Source organism: Camelina sativa, chromosome 12 (assembly GCF_030686135.1).
Source record: "Camelina sativa cultivar CO46 ecotype springtype chromosome 12, ASM3068613v1".
NCBI lineage: Eukaryota > Viridiplantae > Streptophyta > Magnoliopsida > Brassicales > Brassicaceae > Camelina > Camelina sativa.
The window spans coordinates 33,437,350-33,446,668 of NC_141891.1; positions in this window are offsets into that span (position 1 = coordinate 33,437,350).

The following is a 9,319-nucleotide window of genomic DNA, read 5'->3' on the forward strand; positions in this document are numbered from 1 at the left end:
AGGAAGCATCGGTCGACACCATTTGGAGTGGCATCGGTCGACACTGTTTAGCATCGGTCGACACCATTGTTTGTAGCATCGATCGACACCGTGAGGCATCGGTCGACACTGGTCTCAGCCGAGACTTGTTTTCCTGGTTTGATGTATTGTTGTATGTTTTTTTGTTTTGCTTTAACTTGAGGGTCTCATATGCTTGTGTGTATAACCCAGTAGATGGGAGGACGGCCTCACTAAGTATTTATGATAATACTTACGCATCTCAATTGTTGTTTGTGGTGTACAGGTATGTGACGTGGAATCATGGCGATGAGGAGGAGGATGAACTAGGGTCTCGTTTGTGTGTTGTTGGTCTTTGTTATATTGTTTAGGATGGAACCTTGGATAGAGATATGTTAGGTTGCTGGATAGAATGGATAGAAACGTTATTGTATTGGTTTTGTATTATTGATATGTTTCCGCTGTGCATGTAATTGGATGTTGGTTTAATATTGGTTGGTTACTGTGTGTGGGTTGGTTTGTTTAATTAAGTAGTATGGGATACTTAATTATATATTGTATTTAATTATTAAAAAGAAAAAAAAGGTCGGGTTGTTTCATTTTGGTATCAGAGCCTTTACGGTTCTAGGATGGTTAAATGGATGGTTAGAGCGGTTAGGAATTTAATTGGGTGAATTATTTTCCTTTTGTTTGATGCATGATGTTGTGTGGAATTGATTATGAGTAGTTAGTCAATTTGTTTGCGGTATGGAGTCCTAGTATCATCCTCTTCGAGCCTTCAATGAGATTCCACGGTAAGATGTGTACTCTATGTGCGGTTTTTGAATTGTGTGCTTAGCCTTCTGTTCTGGGTAGTGCAGATGGCTAGAGAGGGTGTTGTGGGTCGCGGTCGTGGTCGTGGGCGTGGTCGTGGTCGTGGTCGGGGACGAGGTCAGGTTCCTGAGGCCAGTGTGAGTGTAGCCCAGAGCATGGCCAGTGAGGAGGTGGCGGAGTCACAGGTTCATCCTAGTGTGTCTGGAGACCAGGCTGGTTTGGGTGACGGCAGGGCGGATGGGCCCGGTGTCGGTCACGGTGTTGCCCCGGGTGTGGGGGTTGCAGCGGGAGGTGCTCCAGGAAGGGAGGATGTCTTGATGGACTTGCTAGCTCAGGTTTTGCAGCGACTTCCAGCAGTTGTGCCGCCAGTGGTTGGTGGGCAGGATCCAGTAGTGCCGCCAGTGGTTGGTGGGCAGGGTCCAGTAGTGCCGCCAGTGGGTGGTGGGCAGGGTCCAGTGGTGCAGCCTGTGGCGGGTTTGCAGGCAGGTGTGCAGCCGGGGGCCGAGGTAGTGGATGCACAGTATGTGCGGATGATGGAGCAGCTGCGGCATGTGGGAGCCGGGTATTTCTCAGGAAGTACCGATCCGAGTGTAGCGGATGAGTGGAGAGAGCGGATGGAGGATATTTTCCTTTCGCTTAGGTGTCCCGACCGGTACAGGGTGGATCTGGCAGTGTTTTACTTGTCAGGAGATGCTCGTGTGTGGTGGAGGTCGGTGACAGCACGGAGGGTGCAGCGGGGTATGTCTTGGGGAGATTTTGTGGGGGAGTTTAAGTCCAAGTATTTTCCTCAGGAGGCTCTTGATCGTATGGAGGCACGGTTCTTGGGTTTGACTCAGGGGGACCGTACAGTGCGGGAACTGGATGCAGAGTTCAGTCGGCTTGTGGGGTATGCAGGCTGGGCTTGGGAGCCAGAGTCGGCTCAGGTGCGGAGGTTCTTGCTGGCTTTGCGAGATGATTTGAGGACACGGTGCAGAGTGAGGAGCTATGCCACGAGGGCGGAGCTGGTTGAGGTTGCAGCTGGGATAGAGGATGACTTGAGGTCACATTTAGTGGTGGTCAGTCCAGCGGTTTGTTCAGAGGAGACATTGGAGCAGAGCATTCCAAACAAGGATAGGCAGTTGGAGCAAAGGCGTAAAAGGAAGCGGGAAGAGACGATAGTGGCGAACCAAGGTGGCCAGAGAGGTTATGGGAGCGGGAGCATGGATCACGTGTCGGCAAGCGGGGCCAGGGGAGGTGATTCGCAGGAGTACCGTCGAGTGTGTTATCATTGCGGGGAGGAAGGGCATATCAGGCCTTTCTGTCCTAAGAGGAGGCAGATGATGGAGGTTGCGGCGCAGCCGAAGGGAGGACCGGGTGTCCATTCCGGCGCTTAGTTTTAGCTTATGTATTCTTTATTTCATTATGTATTTTCATTTGGAGTTGTAAACGATTATTGCATTTGAGGTTCTAATAAAAGTTGGAGTTCTTTGGTTTTGGGATTTGTGAAAAATCACTGGAAAGGAAATAGCACGGGAGTCTATAAATGGAAAGTTTCCATAAATAGAAGATTGCTATAAATGGAAAGTTTCTAAAAATAGAAGTTTCCAGAAATGGAAAGTGTTGAGGTAGATCTAGTCGGGAAATACTCGTTGACATCGGACTTATTTGCTCAGGATAGTGTGAGCCCAACTCATGTGATACCGATAGCTCGATGGACTTTGTGGCCAGAGAGTGGGAGTGGTATGTTTGCTTCGGATGACGATCCGAGAGCGCGCTTTTGGGTGACGACCCAAGAGCGGGATATTTGAGACTCCCTGGATACCGTAGCTGTGAGCCGTGGCTCGGCAGTGAGCCGGTATGTCTCGAGGGTTGCGACCCGAGAGCGGGGGGAGTGGGCGTGTGAGACTCCCTGGATACCGTAGCTGTGAGCCGTGGCTCGGCAGTGAGCCGGTATGTCTCAAGGGTTGCGACCCGAGAGCGGGGGGAGTGGGCGTGTGAGACTCCCTGGATACCGTAGCTGTAGGCTGTGGCCTGGCAGTGAGCCGGTATGACTCGAAGGTTGCGACCTGAGAGCGGGGGGAGTGTGTGTGTGTGAGTGACTTCCTGGATGCCGTAGCTTAAGGCGGTTGGCCTGATAGCGAGCCGGCATGATTTGTTGGTTGCGACCACGGACGGGGGAAGCACTGAGTTGTGAGCAAATAGTGTCTTTGATGTGAGTATATTGACTAGAGGGAGACCTCGTGGTTCAGTCGGAGATGTGCGGGCTGTTGCGACAGTGCACAGGAAACCTTGGCTGACGGTATTTAGTCCGGTCGGGGACGTGCGGGCCGTGTTGACGGTGGCACGGAGGTCTTTGACAGTTGGACGGTTTTGCGGGATTCGAGGACGAATCCTTATTGGTGGGGGAGAATTGTAACATCCGCGAACCAATTTTTGTAAATTCGGTGTGGGTGTCGATCGACACCCTTGGTGGCATTGATCGACACCATGTTTTTCCGGTTTGGTTGGGTTTGATTTAATTGTCGATTGGTTCGGTTTGGTTCAATTAAAATCCCTAGATCGTGTGTAAAAGGGGAAAACGACCCTAGGTCGTGTTATTTTGTTGGTAGTCGCCGCTTTTGAGAGAAAGAGAAAGAGAGAAAAGAGAGAAAACGTTTCTGTGACTTTCTGGGTTTGTTCTTGGGGTTTTTGGAGAGATCTGAGGCTGTAGGAGGGTTAGCTGTTGCTGGAAACGAAGGGGGAGCTTCTGGAGGTGTTGTTTTCCACGTTTCTCAATCCAATCTTCCTGTTCTTCAGGTGAGTGCTTGACCATGGTTGATCTAAGCATGAGATCTCTCTTGTTTGTGTGTTTTCTTTGCTGTTTGTGTTGTTTTGTTGCTTGGGTTCGTTGCTTTTGTGATTCCCAGTGATTTCTGAGGTAATTGTGTGAGTTTGAGACGGATTCGAGATGATTGGGAAGGAGAGTTCGATGTTCGGTTCGCGTGGATCGTGTCTGCAGAGGAGGCATCGATCGACACTAGGAAGCATCGGTCGACACCATTTGGAGTGGCATCGGTCGACACTGTTTAGCATCGGTCGACACCATTGTTTGTAGCATCGATCGACACCGTGAGGCATCGGTCGACACTGGTCTCAGCCGAGACTTGTTTTCCTGGTTTGATGTATTGTTGTGTGTTTTTTTGTTTTGCTTTAACTTGAGGGTCTCATATGCTTGTGTGTATAACCCAGTAGATGGGAGGACGGCCTCACTAAGTATTTATGATAATACTTACGCATCTCAATTGTTGTTTGTGGTGTGCAGGTATGTGACGTGGAATCATGGCGATGAGGAGGAGGATGAACTAGGGTCTCGTTTGTGTGTTGTTGGTCTTTGTTATATTGTTTAGGATGGAACCTTGGATAGAGATATGTTAGGTTGCTGGATAGAATGGATAGAAACGTTATTGTATTGGTTTTGTATTATTGATATGTTTCCGCTGTGCATGTAATTGGATGTTGGTTTAATATTGGTTGGTTACTGTGTGTGGGTTGGTTTGTTTAATTAAGTAGTATGGGATACTTAATTATATATTGTATTTAATTATTAAAAAGAAAAAAAAAAGGTCTGGTTGTTTCATATTCTAATATTTCATATGTATATAAATTTACTATAATCTATAACTTATATTTATGTTTGCTACATACGAGATTTTAAGAATTTTTGGTTTCGTCCCATCCCATTTCCTGTTAGACATACAAATTTATTCTATACTTGGAATGTCCCATATTATGAATGTATTCTCTTATGATATGGGTATTTGGGAATGAGAATAGTAGAAAATGGGAAAGGATAGGACGGAAGGGAATGGGATTATGACTTCTCCTAAATATTTGTATTTGTCTTAAACAGGTTTTAGTCATTTTTATCGATTTTATATCAAATTATAACAGTTAAAGAGTTTAATAAAAATTTAACCAACTATTAATCCGGTTTAGTTTGATAGTCGTTTGATTTTTGGATCATTCAGAGTTATAAAATATTGGTGAAATCATTTTTTAAAAAATTTCAAAAAATAATAAATTAGATTTAAACCAAACGAAAAATTAAACTAAATACTCAACTGGTATGAGTTCAAATTTAGATATTATATTACATATATTTATACAAATACTATCTCACATGTATGTGCGGGAATACATTTTTTATGTGACAGGAATTTGAGACCATGTATAAGACATAACAAATATTACGTCCCTTCCCAAAATATTTATATTTGTTTCTAACGGATTTTAGTTGTTTCATACGAGACTTAATCGTTGTGAACATTTTTATATTTGGTTTTATAGTTCATGTGTTTAATGGATATCTAACGGACCATTAATGAGGTTAAAATTTTATTTTGTTATGACCCCTAGGTCATTCCGAAATTTAAATTATTGATGAAACCATTATTATTTCATAAATTCAAACAAAAAAAATTGTATCAAAAAAATTATTTACAAATATAACCCCGCATGTACGTGCGGGTCCAAACCTAGTCTATACTATTAAATGGGAAGTACACTTACGGATAAAAATAAATAAATAAAATAAATATTCCATACAATGCCCCTATTAAAAGGGTGTATCCAAACATACATTTAGAGCCAAACACTAAAATTAATATCTAATGTTATTCTGATTATGAATAATCAATTCAGTTTAAGATTAATAGGATAAATAATTCGATTTTATATTTTTGCAAATATTAAGTTTTTTCTTCCTATAATTAACTCATTTGTTTCCTTTTATTTAGATATTATATTTAAATAATATTTAATTTCCTTCTAATTGTTACAAATCAATTTGTAAAGTAAATTGAAAACGTCTCCTACTAATTTGATTAGCAATATTAATTGGTTTCCTTATTATATGGTCATAAATTGATTCGCATTATTAATTTGTTTCCCTTTTCATAAGATCCTAAATAAACTATAATTACTATCAATATTTCTAAACCACACGATTAACTCTTATTGTAAAGGCATATTCTTTTCATTATGCCTTTATAATAATATTTATTTTTTGTAATATGCCTTCGTAGCCAATCATATTAAATCAAAATTTTCCCAAATATCTAATATGTCTTTTATAGTTTGAACCCTGTTAACTTGATGCTAATCACTTACAAAATAAATCAAAATAAAAACTTAATTTTTTTAACACAAATGACAATAAAAACTTAATTACTTTGATTTCCCGAAAGAAACTATCATTTTCCGTAAATTATATTTATTTATCACATTCGTTAAAATATTCTTAATATAACAACCATGAATTTCAGATTTGTTAGTTTCCTAAACTCAAAATAGACATCTTCAAAAAATATTCAAACTTTTAAATCTTCCCAAAGATAAATGAACTAGAATATTCAAACAATAATATGCTAACTATAATTTTTAATTTATAGTATTCGATATATTTGGAAAATTCTAAAGATTGTGGAAGAAGACACTTTACTTTTCTATAAATTCATTTTTGTGTGTTTATTTTTCATTCTTACGCTAGACGTTGAATTCTTACGGTGATGAGTTTTCTTATTTGACTGCCAATAAGGCTTCTTTGAGTTTCATCCAATAAGGCTTTTTTAGTTGCTTGCTGTTTTAGCTGTTCCGATCATTTTTTTTGTTTAATGCTGTTTTGATGCATTAATTACTTGGCTTTATTTTGCTATTGTTAGTATGATTGTCTCCGGTTTAATAATTTTAGTTGATTATTCAGTATGTTTTGATTGTTGCAGGCCTAAATGTTCAAGTACAATTTTCTTCACGGTCAATAGAAACACAAGGACATCTTAACAAATAGTACTCAATTGGTATCTTATGGTTGTGAATCTTAACAAAAAAAAAGTATATTTTGGTATAAATATAATTACAGAAATTTAAATATTAAATAAAATATTCATTTTTCTAAAAAAACAATAGTGCAGTTTTTGAAGCAATATTTAAACTAATTTCCTTATCCAAGCAATGAATCACACGCTTATTACGGGTTTTAGCGGGCAAACTAATGCAGGTTGTGGATCTTGCAGACAAATTCAGATGGATGTGGGGTGAATCGGCTGATCTGTTTGACATATGTAGTCTACACAAAAAATTAAAAAAAAAAAAACATAACAATATATAAGCTTGAGAAAATGTGAGTGTTTGCCCGTGAATCGGCTGATCTGTTTGACATATGTAGTCTACACAAAAAATTAAAAAAAAAAAAAACATAACAATATATAAGCTTGAGAAAATGTGAGTGTTTGCCCTTAAGTGTATGGTGCATCAAAACCAAATGACAAATTTAACTATATTTTGTTTTATACAATAAAACAAAAATACATAACATTGACAAATATAACATCTTATAAATTTTTTTAAAAATATACCGCCTGTGTACTGTTAGATCATATTTCTATATATCATATTATTCATATTAAATAAATAATTATTTGTATATTTTATTATATCTTAAAATTATTCATTGTAATATAAATTATGGTTTAACTATGTGGTTAACCAACAATTTTGATAGCGGTTAATTAACGGTTATATTTAATATAATTATAACTATATATTTACGCTTAACAGTCCGGTTATGATTTGAATACGGTTACAATTTAGTTTTGATCATGCGTAGGACAAGATTACTTTTCCTCATTGTCTTTTTACGTAGTTATCTTTTTACTGATAATAATAAAAAAAAAATATCATTCATTTGTGTCTATTCTGAATTGAAAGTAAACCAAATATCATTGAAATTATGTATGTTATACTAAATAAATATTTAACAAACATTATTTGCACGTATGTGTGCAATCCGAATCTATTTTTAATAATAAAATATCTATATATTAAAAAATCCTAATTTTCAGTATTTCATATATCATTTCCTAATACATAGGACTACCGTATATCAATAGTTTTTTAATTTCAAAATTAATATATTATCAAATTTTAGAGATTTTAAAGAATATCTAAACAAGAAATTTGATTTAAATTCCGAAAGCGAACAAAAATCACGGTTAGATATTCTCAAATTAAAATTTATAATCTCAAACAAAACTATTATTAAAATCACGGTTATGAGATGGAAAACATAGATATATATGTGATGAGATGGATTTATGTCCCGAAATAGATATACTACTTTCTCTTACTATTTTTTTAGATTTATTTGTTTTTGCTCATAACAAAACAAATCCGATCATTTTGTGTCTAAACCGGTTAAAATCAAATCGAATACTAAATTGGTATGAGGTTCGATTATGAATTTTAATAACATTCCTAAAAATTTGTTTACAAAGATAATCCGTATATATCTAATATATTGCAAACCTGATTAAAAACTTAGTTTTGAAATTAATCCCGCACGTATGTGCGGGTCCGAACCTAGTATTTTCTATTTTCGAGGATCTGCAAGTAAAATCTTCTCCATCAAGACAAGAGAATCAAAGTGAACATTAATCGATTAGGTAAAATTATGATTTTCAATATATGGGAACATGGTTATTACTTTTTCCTCAAATCTCGTAAGATTTTTATTTTTTTTAAAACTCTGATTTCCTTTTGTAGGATGATTTCCATTGAGGGGATGGGTATTTTTGAAGCGATCAGTTACATCAAGGACCATATAAACCTTGTCCAGAAAGAAATCGATATCTTAGGCCACATATATAGAAGCAAAGTTACCACTTACCAATCACTATGTCTTTGCTCAATGAGGAGAAATCCAAGCTGCAACAAGAGCTCGAGTGTCAGGAAAACGTGGCGAGAGTTGCTTCCAAGCAGCTACTACAATTTAATACTAGAGATGAACTAGGAATATTGTTCGAGCAATACTTACTTCCTTATAATGATCTATCAATACTCGAGCAATACTTCCTTCCGTCCCTGCTGATGTTCCACAATCTCCTTGTGAATTGAAATTTTGTATAATTTAGTGTTCTTATCTTCTTTTATTTTGGTTCATTATTGTTTTCAAACAATTTATTCATACAAGTCCTTCGAATAAAATAAAATCATTTTACTGTTTACCATCATGGATGCAAAATCAAGTTTGTCGATTTCTTTCTTTGGACTGTGAGAATATAAAGTACCATGTCCTTGTACTCCAGGCTATAAACTTCACGGCAAGTTTATAAAGGTTCTGATCAAGAAGCAATAGCTTCTCAAAACATTTTTTACTCGATCGTTCTTCTTGATCATCTCTCCAATGTAAAAAACACATGAAAAACACTACCCTGATCGGCTCAAGTTGCGGCTTTCCCTTGGATTATGTGGTATATTTGGAAAGCAAGGAATGCACGCGTTTATGAGAATATTGTGGAGCGGCCAGAGGATATTGTTAGGAGAGCAGAGGGCGAAGCTTCAGCGTGGCAGCAGGCTCAGGTAGAGGTCGATCAACAGACTCTTCCTTCTAACCCTGTCATTCCAAGGATCCCAGTTAAGGGGGCTACTGCTCCCCTCCCAACGGTTTTTCAGGATATCGCTGCTTCATAGATGGATCTTGGAAGGCTGGTGATCC